At 44.1% G+C, this 22,199-nt stretch overlaps 1 protein-coding gene across 3 annotated transcripts in view; it reads right to left on the reverse strand.

The window, feature by feature from the left end:
- The window catches only part of LOC137371283 (actin-binding protein WASF3-like), a 142,443-nt gene extending 128,122 nt beyond the window's left edge, over positions 1 to 14,321 (reverse strand). For 2 of the 3 annotated variants that reach the window (XM_068033581.1, XM_068033582.1), the window contains exon 1: positions 14,194 to 14,321. The gene's annotated coding sequence lies outside the window, so the exon portion shown is untranslated. Of the gene's footprint in view, positions 1 to 13,962; positions 14,054 to 14,193 lie in introns of those variants that run through there. The other variant, XM_068033584.1, reaches the window with a different exon arrangement.
- Between the last annotated feature and the right edge of the window lie 7,878 nt (positions 14,322 to 22,199).

Genomic DNA, 22,199 nt, shown 5'->3' on the forward strand with positions numbered 1-22,199 from the left:
GAACGTCGCAGACTGTGACGTTTTAGTGGAGCAGGCTGCATTTGCAGCATGTGCCAGTACAGTGCCACCTAGTGGTTGTGTTGTCAGCAAACGCAGCCTTTAAAGAACAAGGTACTGATGAGGAAATGGAGTTCTCCACACAGACCTGAGGACAAACAGTGGACAGTGGTTCACTAGTTAGTGGTGCTGCAGAGGTACCGGAGAGAAATATTAAGAATGGCACATGAGATTACAAGGGCTGTAACATGTTGGTATACGAAAAACCAAAGCCTGCATAAGGCAGCAGTTTGACTGGCCAAAACTCCAAAGATGTGGTGGAGAACTGTAGGAGTTGCCACATGTGCCAGGTTGAGGAGAAACCCCAACCTACAGTGAAATCTGCACCCGAGTCCTGTACCAGCATTTGGAGGACCCTCCAACAGAGGGCTGTTGAGTTGTGAGGGACCACCGCTAAGAAAAAAGGAGACAGACAGGCACAGTGCTGGCGAAAAGTTAGAGAAGAAAGGGGAAAAAGGGACAAAGAGGACAGGTTAAAGGAGGATTCCCAAAATTAAATTTGAACAAAGGAAATTATGAAGGTATGAGCGGCAAATTGGCTGAAGTGGATTTGGGAAAATACATTAAAAGGTATGACAGTACATAGGCAATGGATAGTCTTTAAAGAAATATTACATAGTTTGCAGCAACTATATATTCCTTCAAGGCACAAAAACCCCAAAAGTAAAGGCAGTCAACTGTAGATAACAAAGGAAGTTAAGGATTTTATAAGATTAAAAGAAAAGGCCTATAAAGATGCCAGAAATAGTAGTAAACTTGAGGACTGGGAGGATTTCAGAATACAGCAAAGGAGGACAAAGAAACTGATAAAGGAAAACTAGAATATGAAGGTAAGCTAGCAAAAAACATAAAAGCGGACTGTAAAAAGCTTCTACAGGTACGTAAAAAGGAAACGTTTGGCTAAGACAAATGTGGGTCTATCACAGGCAGAGTCAGCAGTATTTATAATGGGGAATAGAGAAATGGCAGAGAAGGTAAATGATTACTTTGTGCTGTCTTCACTGAGGAAGATACAAGAAATCCTCCAGAATTAGAGATCCAAGGGATTAAGGGGAATGAGGAATTGAAGGACATTAGTATTAGTAAGAAGGTTATACTGGAGAAATTAATGGGGCAGAAGGTTAAGTCAAGTCTCCGGGACCTGATATTCTACATCCCAGAGTGTTGAAAGAGGTAGCAATAGTGATAGTGAATGCATTGGTAATCATCTTCTAAAATTCTATAGACTCTGGAGCAATTCCTGCAGATTGGAAGGTCACAAATGTCACCCCACTATTTAGGAAGGGAGGGAGAGAGAAAACAGGGCATTACAGACCTGTTAGAGTTCCATCAGTCATTGGGAAAATGTTAGAATCTATTCTAAAGGATGTTATAAATGAACACTTGGATAATAATGATCTGATTGGGCATAGTCAACATGGATTTATGAATGTGAAATCATGTTTGATGAACCTGATGGGAGTTTTTTGAGGATGTTACTAACAGAATTGATAAAGGGGTATCAGTGGACATGGTATACTTGGATTTTCAGAAGACTTTTGATAAAGTCCCCTACAGGAGGTTGGTTAGAAAAATTAAAGCACATGGGATAGGAGGTAATATACTGGCATGGATTGAGGATTGGTTAACAGGCAGAAAGCAGAGAGTAGGAATAAACGGGTCATTCTCGTGTTGGCAAGCTGTCACTAGTGGGGTAATGCAGAATCAGTGCTTGGGCCCCAGTGGTTCATAATACATATCAATGATTTGGATGTGGGGACCAAATGTAATATTTCCAAGTTTGCAGATGACACAAAACTAGGTGGGAATGTGTGTCGTGAGGAAGATGCAAAGCAGCTTCAAGGGGATTTGGACAGACTTAGTGAGTGGACAAGAACATGGCAGATGGAATATAATGTGGAAAAATGTGAGGTTATCCACTTTGGTAGGAGGAATAGATGTGCAGAGTATGTCTTAAATGGTAAGAGATTAGAAAATATAGATGTACAAAGGGACCTGGGTGTCCTAGTCAATAAGTCATTGAAAGCTAACATCCATGTGCAGCAAGCAATTAGGAAAGCTAATGGATGTCAGCCTTTATCGCAAGAGGATTTGAGTACAGGAGTAGTGAAGTCTTGCTTCAATTGTGTACAACCTTGGTTAGACCGCACCTGGAGTACTGTGTGCACTTTTGGTCCTCTTACCTTAGGAAGGATAGGAAACTAGGTCTGTATTTTCTAAAGTTTCAAAGAATGAGAGCTAATCTCATCGAAACCTTCAAAATATTTAAAGGGTTAGACAGGGTAGATGCAGTAAGATGTTTCCCCTGGTTGGGGAATCTAGAACCAGGGCACACAATTTCAAAATAAAGGGGAAGCCACCTAAGACAGAGATGAGGAGAAATTTCTTTACTCAAAGGGGTGTGAATCTTTGGAATTCTCTACCCCAGAGGGCTGTGGAAGCTCAGTCATTGAGTATGTTTAAAGCAGAGATCGACAAATTTCTAAATACAAATGACATAAGGGGATATGAGGATAGTGTAGGAAAAAGTCATTGAAGTGGATGGTCAGCCATGATCATACTGAATGGTGGGACAGGCTAGATGGGCTGAATGGCCTACTCCTGCTCCTATGTTCTGGACACCAGTAGCACTCCACCAGAGTTGCTAACAGCATTTACAGAAACCTACAAGGACAAAGAAAGGCCTCAAGCAGGCAGAGAAATAGTGAGGGTGATGCCTAACCTAGTTGAAGTGCTGCAGGGGACTGCAGTAGAATCTGGACAAATACTGCAAGCAGGCGTGTCCCAGAGGACAAAGGGAAGATTAGCAAAGAATCTACCCCCACAGTCAGGAGAAAAGGGAGCCAACCATTCCCCAAAATAAAAAGCACTTGCATGACTCATCAGAGCACTGAAAGAGAGATCAAAGTGGATCCACCCACTGCCGACTCTCATGGTTAGAACTCCAAACCAGGGCTAATTAAATCTAACCCTCCCCCCTGCAGAGCTCAACAGAAACAAAGGCACCCCAGACCGTCATGGAAATGTGAAAACTGCAAACCTCCGCAACAATAGGTAAGTAAATAGGTTGATAGGTAAATTGGCCATTATAAATTGCCCCTAGTGTAGGTAAGTGGTAGGAGAATGGTGGGGATGTGGTAGAGAATATGGGATTAATGTAGGATTAGTATAAATGGGTGGTTCTTGGTCATCACAGACTCGGTGAGCCGAAGGGCCTGTTTCAGTGCTGTATCTCTAAATAAAATAAACAAACAAATCACACGTTTATTGGGATGACCATTCCCAACGTATCGCAGGCTGATAGTGAAGAAACTTTAAACCCCTTGGGCAACACATAACAATCTCAGCCCCACCTCAAGAGAAAAGGGGCAGTTTAAAGCAGCACTGCTACAAAGGAAAGACAGACTGTAACAATTTTAAGATTTTTGAATGACTGAAAATGAATGAGAGAAATGCATGTGTGTTTTCCTGTACTTTTTCTTCTTTCTATTTTGTAATGAAATACTTCCCTACTGTCGCATTTCATTCAGCCGGATGTGAAGATGTGATGGAAAACCACACCTGCCAAATGGAAATATATTACTTTCGTCATATGGAATATTAATTGAACGCCTAGTGGACAATGAACATAACTTGTTTTAGAAAGATCACAGAACAGTGGCTGAAAACATGGCTGCACATTTGCATTCTGAAAGACAATTGCATGGAGAGACATTGGGAGTACTTCCTGATCCAATTAGCCAGATGCATTTTGTCAATAGTGATGATCAAAAGACTTTGAGAGTCATTGACTGTCACCCCACACCCACCCCCCACGGAGTGTGTCTGGTAAGCTTGGAGGAAACCACAAACCTTGCAGGCGAGGCTGTTTCAAACAGAGAGCTAGTAACATGACTAACCTGCTGGCCAACCAGGGTATTAACTGAACTGTGCTCGCAGAAAAGTTTTGAGGCAGACTGCAACTGAACTTCAACAAGAAAGCACCTCTCTCTCAAGCAAAGTTCCAGGGACCCACGGAAGTAACTTATGCTTCAAGACAGAAGACCCCGCAGCCTTCTGGTACCAGCGAAACAAGTTTGAAAATATGCACTGGGCCCCCAATAAGAACTGCAAGACTTTACATCCAACGCAAAACCAGTAACTGAATTCCATCTACTACTTCAAACCTCCCCCCCTTTAATTCTTTCTCCTCCGCTGTATCGATTTGTTTGTGTGTTTATCGCATATGCATTTTAACGTAGTCGCATCGTGTATTCTTAGTAGTTTTAACTGAGTTAGAGTTTTAAGGTTAATAAACTTACACCTTTCTTGTTGAAATCTGAGAAAACCTGTGTGGTTGATTTCTTTACAAATTAGAGAGCAGAGAGCAAGGACTCACTGAGGGGGAAGCTAAAAAACACTGTTTTAAAAGTTAAACCCTATTACGGCCAAACCAGGAAAAAGGCCGAGAGGGGAGCCCTAGACCCCTTCTTCACCTGGTCGTCACAATGTCTTGTTTAATATTATTTCACCTGTTTTAATTGTTATCTTTCATTTTTGACAAATATCAGTTTACAGTGGGCCAATCCTTCCCTGTGTTTTTGTGCTGTCCTCCATATAAAGAACAGATGATACAGCACACCAATTTTCTAAGAAATTCACATTTATTTTTGTTAGTATCCTCAACATTTACCAGTCAGGTTCTTTGAACAGCATGAGTAATGGAGACTACCTTTTGAAGATGGTTGAATATTTTTATTTTATTCCAATTACATGAACTACCAGCCCATGCAAAATAGGACCCATTTATTATGGACACATCATGTTTCCTGCTCTGTTAATGTGTTAGACATTAGTGAAAGACGACATTTGCCAGTGAGTTGCAACTTAATGAAAACAAAGGATTGAATCAACACACAATAGAGGACAGACTCCTTTTGACATAGCGATTCACTAGTTTCCTAATGAAAGAGACTGTATGTTTTTAGGATATCACCCAAATGATAGTTACCATTGGGAGCCTAATAGTGCTACCTGGCAAGACCGATTGGAAAAGAAAGTACTAAAAGCAAAATACTGCAGATGCTGGAAATCTGAAACAAAAACAGAAAATGCTGGAAAATCTAAACAGGCAGAACCTTTGCAGAAAGGAAAAGGTTATCATTTCAAGTACTATTGGAACTTAGAACAGATGAACAGCTGAAATGGAATATAGGAAGGGAAAGGTGGGGTAAAACCACATCCACAAAAAGAATGACCTGTAAAATGATTAGGGGGAGAACAGGAGATGACAGAAGTGAATAATCTCTTTGGCCTCCTTATCTCGAGAGACAATGGATAAGCGCCTGGAGGTGGTCAGTGGTTTGTGAAGCAGCGCCTGAAGTGGCTATAAAGGCCAATTCTAGAGTGACAGACTTTTCCACAGGTGCTGCAGATAAAATTGTTGGTCGGGGCTGTTACACAGTTGGCTCTCCCCTTGCGCCTCTGTCTTTTTTCCTGCCAACTACTAAGTCTCTTCGACTCGCCACACTTTAGCCCCGACTTTATGGCTGCCCGCCAGCTCTGGCGAACGCTGGCAACTGACTCCCACGACTTGTGATCAATGTCACACGATTTCATGTCGCGTTTGCAGATGTCTTTAAAGCGGAGACATGGACAGCTGGTGGGTCTGATACCAGTGGCGAGCTCGCTGTACAATGTGTCTTTGGGGATCCTGCCATCTTCCATGCGGCTCACATGGCCAAGCCATCTCAAGCGCCGCTGACTCAGTAGTGTGTATAAGCTGGGGATGTTGGCCGCCTCGAGGACTTCTGTGTTGGAGATATGGTCCTGCCACCTGATGCCAAGTATTCTCTGGAGGCAGCGAAGATGGAATGAATTGAGACGTCGCTCTTGGCTGACATACGTTGTCCAGGCCTCGCTGCCATAGAGCAAGGTACTGAGGACACAGGCCTGATACACTCGGACTTTTGTGTTCCGTGTCAGTGCGCCATTTTCCCACACTCTCTTGGCCAGTCTGGACATAGCAGTGGAAGCCTTTCCCATGCGCTTGTTGATTTCTGCATCTAGAGACAGGTTACTGGTGATAGTTGAGCCTAGGTAGGTGAGCTCTTGAACCACTTCCAGAGCGTGGTCGCCAATATTGATGGATGGAGCATTTCTGACGTCCTGCCCCATGATGTTCGTTTTCTTGAGGCTGATGGTTAGGCCAAATTCATTGCAGGCAGCCGCAAACCTGTCGATGAGACTCTGCAGGCACTCTTCAGTGTGAGATGTTAAAGCAGCATCGTCAGCAAAGAGGAGTTCACTGATGAGGACTTTCCGTACTTTGGACTTCGCTCTTAGACGGGCAAGGTTGAACAACCTGCCCCCTGATCTTGTGTGGAGGAAAATTCCTTCTTCAGAGGACTTGAACGCATGTGAAAGCAGCAGGGAGAAGAAAATCCCAAAAAGTGTGGGTGCGAGAACACAGCCCTGTTTCACGCCACTCAGGATAGGAAAGGGCTCTGATGAGGAGCCACCATGTTGAATTGTGCCTTTCATATTGTCATGGAATGAGGTGATGATACTTAGTAGCTTTGGTGGGCATCCAATCGTTTCTAGTAGTCTGAAGAGACCACGTCTGCTGACGAGGTCAAAGGCTTTGGTGAGATCAATGAAAGCAATGTAGAGGGGCATCTGTTGTTCACGGCATTTCTCCTGTATCTGACGAAGGGAGAACAGCATGTCAATGGTCGATCTCTCTGCACGAAAGCCACACTGTGCCTCAGGGTAGACGCGCTCGGCCAGCTTCTGGAGCCTGTTTAGAGCGACTCGAGCAAAGACTTTCCACACTATGCTGAGCAGGGAGATTCCACGGTAGTTGTTGCAGTCACCGCGGTCACCTTTGTTTTTATAGAGGGTGATGATATTGGCATCGCGCATGTCCTGGGGTACTGCTCGCTCGTCCCAGCACAGGCATAGCAGTTCATGTAGTGCTGAGAGTATAGCAGGCTTGGCACTCTTGATTATTTCAGGGGTAATGCTGTCCTTCCCAGGGGCTTTTCCGCTGGCTAGAGAATCAATGGCATCACTGAGTTTCGATTTGGTTGGCTGTATGTCCAGCTTATCCATGACTGGTAGAAGCTGGGCTGCATTGAGGGCAGTCTCAGTGACAACATTCTCCCTGGAGTACAGTTCTAGGTAGTGCTCAACCCAGCGGTCCATTTGTTTGCGTTGGTCAGTGATTATGTCCCCTGATTTAGATTTGAGGGGGGCGATCTTCTTGATGGTTGGCCCAAGAGCTCTCTTAATGCCATCATACATTCCTCTGATGTTTCCGGTGTCTGAGGCCAGCTGAATATGACTGCATAGGTGTTGCCAGTAGTCGTTTGCGCAGCGCCTGGCTGTTCTTTGTGCAGTGCTTCTGGCTGCTTTAAATGCTGCGGATGTTAAATCGCTGGGGGCTTTCTTGTCGTTCAACAGTGCAATGCGCTTAGCGGCGATGACAGGTTCCAGCTCTTCATTATGAGATTGAAACCAGTCTGCATTTCTCTTCGCACTTTTGCCGTAGGTGGTCAAAGCCGCACTACCTAGAACTGTACTCCAGGGAGAATGTTGTCACTGAGACTGCCCTCAATGCAGCCCAGCCTCTACCAGTCATGGATGAGCTGGACATACAGCCAACCAAATCGGAACTCAGTGATGCCACTGATTCTCTCGCCAGCGGAAAAGCACCTGGGAAGGACAGCATTACATAATAGTGTAAGACAAAAAGAGGCATGTTAAGAGAAATAAATGATATACACAAGACCTAAAAAATGCGTGAATAGTTAAAGCAGGATAGCTAAGTGGAGAGAAAAGCAAGTAATATAGGAAAATCAGAGCAGGCTCCAATGGCTGAGGAGTCAGGCGGAAGAAAAATGCAGGTAAAGAGCAGGAGTGCAGACCATCTCATTGGCAGAGTATGGATAGGGATTCACATCCAAAGTAGCAATCTACTCCCTCCCCCATTCCTGGAAGCGCCGGTACATCCTCATTACATTACCAGAACCTTGTTATAGTCAATGTTGGGATCAGATGGCTGCATATTACCTAGTAGAAAGATTGCACTGAACTTCACGGATACAGTATAAATGGCCAACGACAGAGAAGTCAGTGTGGTAGTTGGTCGTGCAATTAGATTGGTAAGCAAGAGGGATCTCAGGGTCATACTTGCAGACAAAATGGAGGCATTCAGTAAAGTGATCACCTAACTCACATTTGATCTCCTCAATAAGTAGTAAATACTAAGGAGGAAGTACAAATACATTGCTTTCTCACCTGGAAGGAATGCTTGGCGTCTTGAATGGTGTGGGAGGTGGTGAATGCACTCACGTGGGAAGGTGCCAGGGGAAAGACAGTAGGTGTTGGGGTGATGGAAAAGTAGACCAGGGTGCCAGGGAGGGATTGGTCCCTTCTGAATGCCAAAAGCAGATGGATAAGATGTGTTTAGTGGTTGGAAGTGATAGAAGATGATCTGTCAAATGCAGAGGTTGTTGGGGTAGGTGAGGACAAGGGGGGCCCAATCGCAATTCATGAGGGCAGAGATGGGGTGAGTGCAAATGTTAAGGAAATGGAACAGACTTAGTCAAGGGCACTGTCTACCTTAGTCAAGAGGAAAAAGAAGAGAGTATTTGCATGTACCTTGTACACCACAAATTACGTAAAGACTACAAAAGCCAACCCTACCAAAAATGCACTATGATCTTGGAAACTGAATTAATCTTACATTTTAAATTGAAACCATCTAAGGCTAAATATTGTAATTCTGTTATACTGTATTAAGTTGAACTCAACACGTGCTTCTGAAAACTGAATTTAAAGTCAAATCTCTATGCCCTACCTGTGAACTTGTTTCTCTCCTATCTCCCCTCGTGTCCTCTCCAAGCTCATCTTGTTCATGAGACCCACCTCCTGCTCTCTTGACCCTATCTCACTAAACTACTGACCACCCAACTTCCCTTCTTGGCTTCCACGTTAGCTAACATTGTTAACAGTTCTCTCTTCTCAGGTTCTGACCCTCTCTCCTTCAAATCCACCATCACCCCTCATCAAAAAAGCCAATCTTTGACCCCTCCATCCTTGCAAACTACTGTCCCATCTGCAACCTCCCTTTCCTCTCCAAAGTCCTTGAACATGTTGCCATCTCCAAAATTCATGCCCATCTTTCCCAAACTCCATGTTTGAACCTCTCCAATCAGGTTTCCCATCGCCCCCCCCTCCCCCTGCCACAGTACCAAAACAGCTCTCTTCCAAGTCACAAATGGCATCCTATGCGACTCTGACAAAGGTAAACTATCCCTCCTCGTCCTTCTTAACCTATCTTAACCTGGAGCGAAGGAGGCTGAGAGGGGACATGATAGAGGTATATAAAATTATGAGAGGCATAGATAGGGTAGATAGCCAGAGTCTGTTTCCCATGGTAGGGGTGACTAAAACTAGAGGGCATAGATTTAAGGCAAGAGGGAGGAGGTTTAAAGGGGATCAAAGGAGTAAATCTTTCACACAAAGAATAGTGGGTATCTGGAATGAGCTGCCTGAGGAGGTAGTGGAGGCAGGAACAGTAGCAACATTTAAGAGGCATCTGGACAAGTACTTGAATGAGCAAGGCAGAGAGGGATATGGAATTAATGCAGGCAGGTGGGATTAGTATAGATAGGCATTATGGTCGGCATGGACACGGTGGGCCAAAGGGCCTGTTTCTAATCTGTACGACTCTATGACTCTATCTGCAGCCTTTGACACAGTTGATCACGCCATTCTCTTCCATAACCGCTCCACCACTGTCCTTCTGGATGGGACTGACCTGGTTCCATGCTTATCTAGAATATCGTAGCCGGAGAATCACCAATGGCTTCTCTTTCCAGTCCCTCAAATTTATCTCTGGTCCCCCCCAAGGATCCACCCTTGGATACCTCATATTTCTCACATGTTGTCCCTCAGCAACACCATCTGAAAACACATTTCACAGTTTCCACATGTACGCTGACGACACCCCGTTCTACCTCACCACCACCTCTCTCAACCCCTCCAATGTCTCTGAATTGTCAGACTGCTTATCCGACATCCAGTACTGGATGAGCAGAAATTTCCTCCAATTACATTTTGGGAAAACTGAAGCCTTCAGTACCTGCTACCAACTCCATCCCTCTACCTAACAGCTGTCTAATGCTGAACCAGACTGTTCACAATCTCTGGTGATCTCAAGATGAGTTTTCAACCACATATCCATGTCGACACTAAGACTGGTTATTTCCACCTCCTAAGTCTCTGCCCCTGCCTCAGCGCACCTGCTGCTAAAACCCTCATACATGCCTTTGTTACCTCCAGACTTGACTATTCTAATGCACTGCTGGCTGGCCTTCCACATTCTATCCTCCATAAACTTGAGGTCATCCAAAACTCTGCTACTGGTATTTAAATCTGAAATGATGTTCACCCATCACCCATGCTTGCTGTCTTACACTGGCTCCCAGTTAAACACCTTGATTTTAAAATTCTCATCCTTACTTTCAAAATCCTCCATCGCCCGGCACCTCTCTTTCTCTAATCTCCTCCAGCCCTTCAACTCTTCAAGATATCTGTGTTCCTCTAATTCTAGCCTCTTGAGCATCCCTGATTTTAATCACTCCACCATTGGTGTCCGTGCCTTCAGCTGCCTAGACCCTAAGCTCTCGAATTCCCTCCCTAAACCTCTACGCCTCTCTAGCTTGCTTTCCTCCATAAATTCTACGTCTTTGATCAAGCTTTTGGTCATCTGCCCCAATATCTCATGTGTCTCAGCATCATATTTTGTTTTATAATGCCTCTGTTAAGCACCTTGGGACATTTTGTTATGTTAAAGTCGTTATATAAATACAATTTTTTGTTGCTGTTCTTGTGCGTTTTATCATCTAGATAGTGTTGATCTATGAAATGAATAAGTATGTTTTTGGAGCTCTATTACTGTAAACACTGGTATCAAACCTTTTTATGGCACCAACTCTAATGTGGGCAATGAAATTAAAGAAAGCTTTGCTTAACAAAGAACAAAGAACACTATAGCACAGGAACAGGCCATTCGGCCCTCCAAGCCTGCGCCAATCTTGATGCCTGCCGAAACTAAAACCTTCTGCACCTCTGGGGACCGTATCCCTCTATTCCCATCCTATTCATGTATTTGTCAAGATGCCTCTTAAACGTCGCTATCGTACCTGCTTCTACCACCTCCCCCGGCAACATGTTCCAGGCACTCACCACCCTCTGTGTAAAGAACTTGCCTCGCACATCCCCTCTAAACTTTGCCCCTCCCACCTTAAACCTATGTCCCCTAGTAACTGACTCTTCCACCCTGGGAAAAAGCTTCTGACTATCCACTCTGTCCATGCCGCTCATAACTTTGTAAACCTCTATCATGTCGCCCCTCCACCTCCGTCGTTCCGGTGAAAACAATCCGAGTTTTTCCAACCTCTCCTCATAGCTAATGCCCTCCAGACCAGGCAACGTCCTGGTAAACCTCTTCTGTACCCTCTCCAAAGCCGCCACATCCTTCTGGTAGTGTGGTGACCAGAATTGCACGCAATATTCTAAGTGTGGCCTAACTAAAGTTCTGTACAGCTGCAGCATAACTTTCCAATTTTTATACTCTATGCCCCGACCGATGAAGGCAAGCATGCCGTATGCCTTCTTGACTACCTTATCCACCTGCATTGCCACTTTCAGTGACCTGTGGACCTGTACGCCCAGATCTCTCTGCCTGTCAATACTCCTACGGTTTCTGTAGTACACTGAATTGTATGCAGTCCAAACCTTGGTCTCTGAAGTGAGCTTAGAGTTAAATGGTATTCAATGCTGTCATTTATTCATGCTGATTGTCAAGCTGTGTTATTTAATTGAGCCAGTTTATGTAGGACAATTCATGAGCCAATTTTGGAATTACAAACACAAGTCCAAAACCATTGAGCTGACAAGACAGACCATGATTATTGCAATAGAAAAAAAAACTACTGCATAAAATATTAATTTGGTATACAAAATTTGAGGGATGTGCTTGTAGGAGCATGAGAAGACCATTCAGCCCCTCGAAACTGTTCTACCATTCAACGAGATCATAGCTGATCTGTATCTTAACTCCATCCACCTACCTTAGTTCCATAACCTTTTTACACCCTTGTCTAGCAAAATAAATCCATCTCAGATTTTAAATTAATTGAACTAGCATGTACAGCTTCTAGTGACATAGAGTTTAACACTTCTACCATCCTTTGCGTGAAGAAATGTTTCCTAATTTCTCTCCTGAATGGCCTGGGTCTGATCTTAAGGTTATGACATCTAGCCTTCCACAGAATACCAACCTAGTCTATGTAATCTCTCCTCATAATCTAATCCTTGGGGTGGATTCTATCATTATGAGCAGCAGGAAAGCAATTCTCATCACAAATACAAGACCTTCAAAAGGTCTCTGCTGTGGTTGGTTGTGGAGAATCTTCACAATGCACTGCAGCAGCCAGAACAAATTGTACTTTTAAAATCCCAATGGTAAGGTAGCAATTCTATACCAATAGAGTCATAGTCGTAGAGAGATACAGCACCAAAATAGGCCCTTCAGCCCAACGAGTCCGCGCCGACAATCAACTACCCATTTATACTAATTCTACATTAATCCCATTTTCCCTCACATCCTCACCTTCCCTCAATTCTCCTACCACCTACCTACACTGGGGCAATTTTTTTTACATTGGCCAATTTACCTATCAATCCGCAGGTCTTTGGCATGTGGGAGGAAACCGGAGCACTTGGAGGAAACCCACGCCGTCACAGGGAGAACTTGCAAACTACGCACAGGCAGTACCCAGGTCGCTGGAGCTGAGAGGCTGCGGTGCTAGCCACTGCGCCACCCTGGTTTACCAATGGTTTAGACTTTCATACCATTTACCAGAAATATAAGAAACATTCTGCTTTATGATACTTTACAACATATTTAACTTAATTTAATACTATTTTGTTATTAACTAGTTCAAACTGTTGCCCAAGTCAAAGATGCCACATCAGTGATTATATGAAACTGTAATCAAATTACTAATATATCTGACAAAGGTAATATGTGGAAGAGGGTTGCAACTAATCCTTCGAATTGCATCTACAGGGCTTAATATATCATTTTTTTTAAACTAGGGTCCCATGGCCCTGGGCAATCCAAAAGGTTTTCAAATTTCTGTCCATCTGCTATCAGATTTCTGTATTTGCTGACTTACAAACCCATTATTTCTGTCGCTGTAGAGCAATAAAAATATCTTTTTTCTGCAATATTGGCACTGTTTTCCATTAAATGGTCATGCAGGCGTCAACCAGGGAGTCGCAAACCAACATTGTCCGTATTTATATGGGTCCTCCATATAAAACAAGTTTGAAAACGCTACAATTATTTTATGTATTTTGCCTTGCTTTACAATGGATTGGTCATCATTCAACACGTGTATGCCTCAGTGCCGGTTTATCCTTATTCGTGCAAACTATGCTCCTTGGCATTTATTAAATGACTGCGACTAAAAACATTAGATTTCCGTTCGAAGGGTTTTGGAAAAAAAAGTTATAGGTAACTTTCAAAATGTGATCTTTACTCTGGTGCACAATATAGTAACGATGCGCATTTATGTCTCGCGAACATGTTTGTATTGACAGTAACGCTTAAAATCGATGCGACAAAATCGGAACCGCCAGGTTATTATAGAATAACGTGCTAACCAATTAAACAAACGTATTGCAAATTAAACCCCCTCAGATCAGGAGTGAAGCGGACGGTTTCATTTCCCCCTGGAGGAGCTGTCCTGTCGGGACAGGGAGGGGAAACCACCGACCGCCGCTGTCCTCACTCACCCCGCATAACAATGACCAAAAACCGCAACATCGGATAAAAAGAGCCTCTACCTTGCACGGTCACTAGCAAGCCGTTTACATACAACTAGAGCGCTCGTTTCTCCCCGCCTTTAGTTTTCACGGGGCTGCCAGCTGCTGCCGTCGCCGATGACTGCGTTGTATTTATTACAAACCGAGCGGCGGCTCCCCACCATCCGGCTGATCGCCGCCAAATACTGACCAGCGGAAACTTCACCGATTCGCCTGACTCGCTTCTAACACACACTCTCACACCGCTCTTACCTCGAGTGTACACCGATCAGGAATTGTTTGTTATAATTACAGCCCCCTCTTTCTCTATATTCCCCCAGTTCGTTGCAGTACCGTTAAGACGCTCGAGCACCGACGATGGCAAGTTATCCGAACCTGATAGCAGGCTCGCTCTGATTGACGTGCGCGTTGACCACTCAGAGTGCTTGGCTCCTGAGATTGCACTGTCCCATCTGTGTCCCTGATAGCCAATAGAAGGAGCGCGAAGGCAGTGTCAGCTATCACGTTAGTGTGAGCGGTGGGCGCGTGCTGTGGCTCTAATCCGCTCAAGCTCATCGCAAAGTAACTTCGTGCAGCTAGATCTGTCCGACCTATTGCGGAAAATTTCTAGTTCATGTTCCTTTTTTCTTCTGTCGTTGAAAGAACGTTCTAAAAATTTTTATGTATTTGCAAAGGCATAAGGACTTAGTCAGAAAGTATTAACTTTTATTGGCTTGCTAAATGTTACAATTCACATAAAGAGGCTTAAATTTGCAGGGAGCGCATCGTTTATCTCACTGGTGAAGGTGCGCTGTCTTAACTAAATAGTAGCATCTTGGTTAAAATAGCCCACACAGTGTGAAAATCAGCGTGCGAGAAATAGCACTTCGGAATGCCTATATTATGTTGTTTGGTGTTATTTCGCCAAACGGTGCGGTGGGCTGGTTTCTTCCCGTGAACGTTGATGTCGGATACTTGGACGTAATGTAGTCCTGGCCGTGATTCACTTACGCTTAAAATTCCGCGAAATTTTGCTCAATTTGGCTTGGGGCCACCCACATTAAGCTCTTATTTGGGCGGAAAACATGCAGAAACACCAAGCTAACTTTGAGTGAGTGTTAGTAAGCGTAAAAAGTAAGACTGTTTCTGTGCTGCAACAGTCTATGAATTTATCAAGTTAAAAATAACATTTGTGACTTTTCCACTTCACTCAAGGTGTCAAAATCTATGACAATACTAGATTTAATTCAGAAGTGTTACTGATTTTTTAAATATTTGCATTGTTAACTAGAAATAGGATTAACCCATAAATGGAAAACAGCGGAGTCGTAGTAAATGGTTGCTTTTCAGACTGAAGAATGGTAGTCAGTGGTGTTCCCCAAGGGTCAGTGTTGGGACCACTGCTTTTTTGTTGTTATGAAAACCCCACATGCCAAATGGGAAATATTAATGTCATTGATTGGAACTTTGCCTGAGGCGTTTACTGGAAATTGTTACAAATAACTTTTTTTTTAAAAAGAACAACCAGCAGCCAGAATGGGCATGAATATTTGCATTTGAAACACCAAAGGATTAGACTGGAGACAAACATGATTGACTCAACCTAGCCAGAACAATGGGGTGTTCTCTGATTCAATTACTGGCGATAGCCTCATCAATGTGGTCAAGAGCCATCGACACCCATTGACTTTGAAAGAGCCTGCCCGCCCCCCCCCCCCCCCCCCGCCCCCCGAGTATGTCTGGACAGTATGAGGAGAGACCCTTGAATTTCACAAAATTCCAAAAGATTATCATTAAAACACAGTGGTGGTCATGTCATGTGACTCTTTGTACAACACTGGGAGATTGAGAGTTGTGACTGAGAAAGCAGACTGTAACTGGAAGCGAGCAAGGGAAGAGATCTCCCTCTCTCCAGTAGAGATCCAGAAAAGCCTCAGCTACAGCTGGCACAGCCAAGTCTACAGACTCCTACAACCAACAACCAGGATACAAGCAAGTCTGCAACCGTGCACATGGCTCAGTGAGGATTTCAGGACTACTATTTCAACTAAGAACTCTGGAACTACTGAACCGTATTTAAATTCCATTAGACTCTATCCCAACCACCCAACTCTATTTCCTTCTGCAATCTATGTGTGTGTGTGTGTGTATGTGGGCATGGATGTGTAGCATATTTTAATAATTTTAACTGGTTTAGCGTGATAAGGATAATAAATTTACATCTTTCTTGTTTAAACTCAAGAAAACCTGTTTGGTTCATTTACAATTATATTAGAGGAACAAGAGCACATGTTCACTGAAGAGGTAAGTTCAATCACTTTTTTTTTTAAAAAAGGATAAACCCTGTTGCGGTCAAACCAGAAAAGGGGCGAAAGGGGAGCCTAAGACCCCTCCCTCACCTGGTCGTAACACTACATATAAATGACTTGGATCTTGGAATACAGAATAGAATCTCAAAATTTGCGGAGGATACCAAACAGTGAGGATGATATGAACCATCTGCAACAGGACTTAGGCTAGCAGAATAGGCAGAGAGGTGACAGATGGAGTTTAATACTGACAAGTATGATGTGATGCATTTTGCAAAAGAAATCTTCTTTGGCCTCCTTATCTCGAGCGACAATGGGTAAGCGTCTGGAGGTGGTCAGTGGTGTGTGGAGCAGCGCCTGGAGTGGCTATAAAGGCCAATTCTAGAGTGACAGGCTCTTCCACAGGTGCTGCAGAAAAATTTGTTTGTCGGGGCTGTTACACAGTTGGCTCTCCCCTTGTGCTTCTGTCTTTTTTCCTGCCAACTGCTAAGTCTCTTCGACTCGCCACACTTTAGCCCCGACTTTATGGCTGCCCACCAGCTCTGGCGAATGCTGGCATCTGACTCCCACAACTTGTGATCAATGTCACAGGATTTCATGTCGCGTTTGCAGACGTCTTTAAAGCGGAGACATGGACGGCCGGTGGGTCTGATACCAGTGGCGAGCTCGCTGTACAATGTGTCTTTGGGGATCCTGCCATCTTCCATGCGGCTCACATGGCCAAGCCAGCTCAAGCGCCGCTGACTCAGTAGTGTGTATAAGCTGGGGATGTTGACCGCCTCAAGGACTTCTGTGTTGGAGATACAGTCCTGCCACCTGATGCCAAGTATTCTCCGGAGGCAGCGAAGATGGAATGAATTGAGACATCGCTCTTGGCTGACATACGTTGTCCAGGCCTCGCTGCCATAGAGCAAGGTACTGAGGACACAGGCTTGATACACTCAGACTTTTGTGTTCTGTGTCAGCGCGGCAGTTTCCCACACTCTCTTGTCCAGTCTGGACAGAGCAGTGGAAGAAATAGGGAGAGGCAATATATACGTAATTGCACAGTTCTAAAGAGTATGCAGGAACAGAGGGACCTGGAGGTGCATGTGAATAGATCTTTGAATGTGGCAGGAAATATTGAGAGAGTGGTTAGGAAAGCATATGGGATCTTGGGCTTCATAAATAGAGGCATTGAGTACAAAAGCACGGAGGTTATTCTGAACCTTTTATAAAGTTCTGGTTAGGCTCCAACTGGAGTATTACATCCAATTTTGATCACCACGCTTCAGGAAGGATGTGAAGATCCTTGAGAGGGTGCAGAGGAGATTTACCAGAATGATTCCATGGATGGAGAATTTTAGTTACAAGGTTTGGTGGGAAAAGCTGGGTGAGTTCTCCTTAGAACAAAGGAGATTGTGGGAAGCTTTTAATAGAACTGTACAAGATTATGACAGGCTTAGGTAAGTTAGACAAGGAAAAACTGTTCCCATTAACAAATAATACTCGGACTAGGGGACACAGATTGTAAGGTTTGGGCAAAAGATGCAGGGGAAATATGAGGAAGCACTTTTTCCACACAGTGGGTGATAATGACCTGGAACTCGATGCCCACAAGCGTGGTGGAAGTGGAGATGATCAACGACTTCAAGAGGAAGTTGGATGGCCACCTGAGAGAAATAGACTTGCAGGGCTACGGGGATCGAGCCACGGAGTGGGACTGACAGGATAGCTCCGTGAAGAGCTGACATGGACCCGATGGGCCGAATGGCCTCCTTCTGTGCCATAAATGACTCTGACTCAAGGAAAGTATTTCTCAACAGGAAAACCATCAGATCGATGCAGACAGCCTAGTCCTGAGGGATTCCTCAAGGTTGAATTTCAAAGGCGTATATAATTTGATAGTCCTGTTCATTCAAATTATTTCGACAATCACATTCAGATATCAATAGGCTGGATTTTAAGAGCCGGCCATTGCTCCCAGTGGTCAGCTCAATGCCGAAGAGCCCTCACAATCACCCAATTATGCCCAGGTATATACTCTATTTTGTATTTCAGAATAAAATCCACCAACCAGGTTTCTTTAATAAACAAAAAAAGGATTAATTTATTATAAAACAAGACTTCATCAATAAAGATGCAAAACTTCAACACAGTGTGGAATATGACAGGAAAAAATATATATTTTCCTTCTAAATACCCAACGCACCCGCTGGTTAAAGGAAAAATAAAGATATTTTGGCCAAAGTACTTGTTAATTCTTGAAGAAAAAGGATAAGATATGTTATGTTCCAGATGTCATACAGTCTGGCAGCCAAGTACACACAGACGAGTCACTGGGATCTTTTCAGAAGCAGTTCAGGAGATGTCAAGAGGAAGTCTTCCAGAAGTTTCTCAGAGAAACTGAAGCAGCATTTCTCCTATTTCTTACACTTGATTCTCGGGGTTTCTCAGAGGTGTAGAAAAGACGAACTGGTCTTCTCTTTTAGCAGGCTGACCTCCAACTGACTCAAAAACCAGTACGCAAAAATGAAACCCACGCTTGACCCCATAAATCTTGACATATCACTTCCCCATAAACAACTCCCATTGTCAGAAGGCACCTGCTGTTTACTTTGCTAAAGACATGTGACATCCAGTAAATGTTTTTTAAACAGAAAGCTCAAGTTCTTCCAATGGCCTTTTTTTTTAAAGAAAAACAAAGTCCAGCATCTATGGAATCACTTCAGTCTCAAATTAATCCATCTCCACAATCTTCAACCATGAGTTCTAAAAAAAATTTAAAAATCGAAGCACTTTCATAACACAGGGTAGATACTGAGATGTTTTTTCTCCTGGCTGGGGAATCTAGAACAAGGGGGCACAATTTCATAGAACATAGAACATAGAACAGTACAGCACAGTACAGCCCCTTCGGCCCACGATGGTGTGCCGAACCTTTAACCTACTCTAAGATCAAACTAACTACCTACCCTTCATTCTACTATCATCTATGTACCTATCCAAGAGTCGCTTAAATGCCCCTAATGTATCTGCTTCTACTACCACCGCTGGCAGCACATTCCACGCACCCACCACTCTCTGTGTAAAGAACCTACCTCTGACATCTCCCCGAAACCTTCCTCCAATCACCTTAAAATTATGCCCCCTGGTGATAGCCCTTTCCACCCTGGGAAAAAGTCTCTGACTATCCACTCTATCTATGCCTCTCATCATCTTGTACCCCTCTAATCCTTCTTCGCTCCAATGAGAAAAGCCCTAGCTCCCTCAATCTTTCTTCATAGGACATGCCCTCCAGTCCAGGCAGCATCCTGGTAAATCTCCTCTGCACCCTCTCTAAAACTTCCACATCCTTCCTATAATGAGGCGACCAGAACTGAACACAATATTCCAAGTGTGGTCGAACCAGGGCCTTATAGAGCTGCAGCATTACCTCGCGGCTCTTAAACTCAATCCCCCTGTTAATGAAAGCCAACACACCATACGCCTTCTTAACAACCCTATCAACTTGGGTGGCAACTTTGAGCGATCTATGGTCATGGACCCCAAGATCCCTCTGTTCCTCCACACTACCAAGAATCCTGTCTTTAAGCCTGTATTCCACATTCAAATTTGACCTTCCAAAATGAATCACTTCACACTTTTCCAGGTTGAACTCCATCTGCCACTTCTCAGCCCAGCTCTGCATCCTGTCACTGTCCCGTTGCAACCTACAACAGCCTTCCACACTATTCACAACTCCAGCAACCTTCATGTGATCGGCAAACTTGCTAAACCAGCCTTCCACTTCCTCATCCAAGTCATTTATAAAAATCACAAAGAGCAGAGGTCCCAGAACAGATCCTTGTGGAACACCACTGGTCACCGAGCTCCATGCTGAATACTTTCCGTCTACTACCACCCTCTGACTTCTATGGGCTAGCCAATTTTGTATCCAGACAGCCAACATTCCCTGAATCCCATGCCTCCTTACTTTCTGAATGAGCCTACCATGGGGAACCTTATCAAACGCCTTGCTAAAATCCATATACACCACATCCACTGCTCTTCCTTCATCAATGTGTTTTGTCACATCTTCAAAGAATTCAATAAGGCTTGTGAGGCATGACCTGCCCCTCACAAAGCCATGCTGACTGTCTCAAATCAAACCATGCTTTTCCAAATAATCATAAATCCTGTCTCTCAGAATCCTCTCCAATAATTTGCCCACTACCGACGTAAGACTGACTGGTCTATAATTCCCAGGGTTATCCCTATTCCCTTTCCTGAACAAGGGAACAACATTTGCCACCCTCCAATCATCTGGTACTACTCCAGTGGACAGTGAAAACACAAAGATCATCGCCAAAGGCGCAGCAATCTCTACCCTCGCTTCCCGTAATATCCTTGGGTATATCCCGTCTGGCCCCGGGGGCTTATCTGTCCTCATATCATTCAAAATTTCCAGCACATCCTCCCTCTTAACCTCAACCTGTTCGAGCATATCAGCCTGTTCCACGCTGTCCTCACAAACGACCAGGTCCCTCTCACTAGTGAATACTGAAGCAAAGTATTCATTTAGGACCTCCCCTACCTCCTCCGACTCCAGGCACAATTTCCCTCCACTATCCCTGATCGGCCCTACCCTCACTCTGGCCATCCTCTTGTTCCTCACATAAGTGTAGAACGCCTTGGGATTTTCCTTAATCCTACCCAAGACTTTTTCATGTCCCCTTCTAGCTCTCCTAAGTCCATTCTTCAGTTCCTTCCTGGCTACCTTGTAACCCTCTAGAGCCCTGTCTGATCCTTGCTTCCTCAACCTTAAGTAAGCTTCCTTCTTCCTCTTGACTAGCTGTTCCACATCTCTTGTCATCCAAGGTTCCTTCACCCTACCATCCTTTCCCTGCCTCATCGGGACAAACCTATCCAGCAGTCGCAGCAAGTGCTCCCTAAACAACCTCCACATTTCTGTCGTGCATTTCCCTGAGAACATCTGTTCCCAATTTATGCTCCCCAGTTCCTGGCTAATAGCATTGTAATTCCACCTCCCCCAATTAAATATTTTCCCATCCCATCTGCTCCTGTCCCTCTCCATGACTATAGTAAAGGTCAGGGAGTTGTGATCACTATCACCGAAATGCTCTCCCACCGAGAGATCTGCCACCTGGCCTGGTTCGTTGCCAAGCACCAAGTCCAACATAGTCTCCCCTCTAGTCGGCCTATCTACATATTGAGTCAGGAAACCTTCCTGGACACACCTGACAAAAACTGCTCCATCCAAACTATTTGGACTAAGGAGGTTCCAATCAATATTAGGGAAGTTGAAGTCACCCATGACATTTCAGGATAAAGGGGCTGATCATTTCGGACTGAGATGAGGAGAAATTTCTTCACTCAAAGGGTTGTGAATCTTTGGAATTCTCCACCCAGATGGTTGTGAATGCACTATCATTAAATATATTTAAGACTGAGATAGACAGATTTTTGGTCTCTCAGGGAATCAAGGGATATGGGGAGTGGGCAGGACAGTGGAGCTGAAGCCCAAGATCAGCCATGATAATATTGAATGACAAAGCAGGCTTGACGGGCCATATGGTCTACTCCCGCTCCTATTTCTTAAATTCTTATGTAATATTTCAGATTTTGCAGACAAGCAATTATGTTTTAAATTTTAGTGCCAGCATTTTAGGAAAGCTAGGCTAGATTGAAGCTACAGCAAGTGCATCTCTTTGTAAAGTCTATGCTCAGAGAGCAAGTGAGTGACATATTTACTATATGTCTATATACTATAGACAGTAGAGAAATGGAGATGGAACCCTTATCCATGGTTTTATCAGCTCTAGACTTTATTATTTCATTACTTGCCCCCTTTCCTGGCCTCCAATTCTTCACCCTTCACAAGCTACAATTTGTTCAAAATGCAGTTTCTTGTATCATGTGTTGCTTAGCATCATCCTCAGCTTTGCTGGCCAACTGCAGCTCCTGTTTCCCACATATTAAATTCAACTC

The sequence above is a fragment of the Heterodontus francisci genome, chromosome 6, assembly GCF_036365525.1.
Source record: "Heterodontus francisci isolate sHetFra1 chromosome 6, sHetFra1.hap1, whole genome shotgun sequence".
Taxonomy (NCBI): Eukaryota; Metazoa; Chordata; class Chondrichthyes; order Heterodontiformes; family Heterodontidae; genus Heterodontus; species Heterodontus francisci.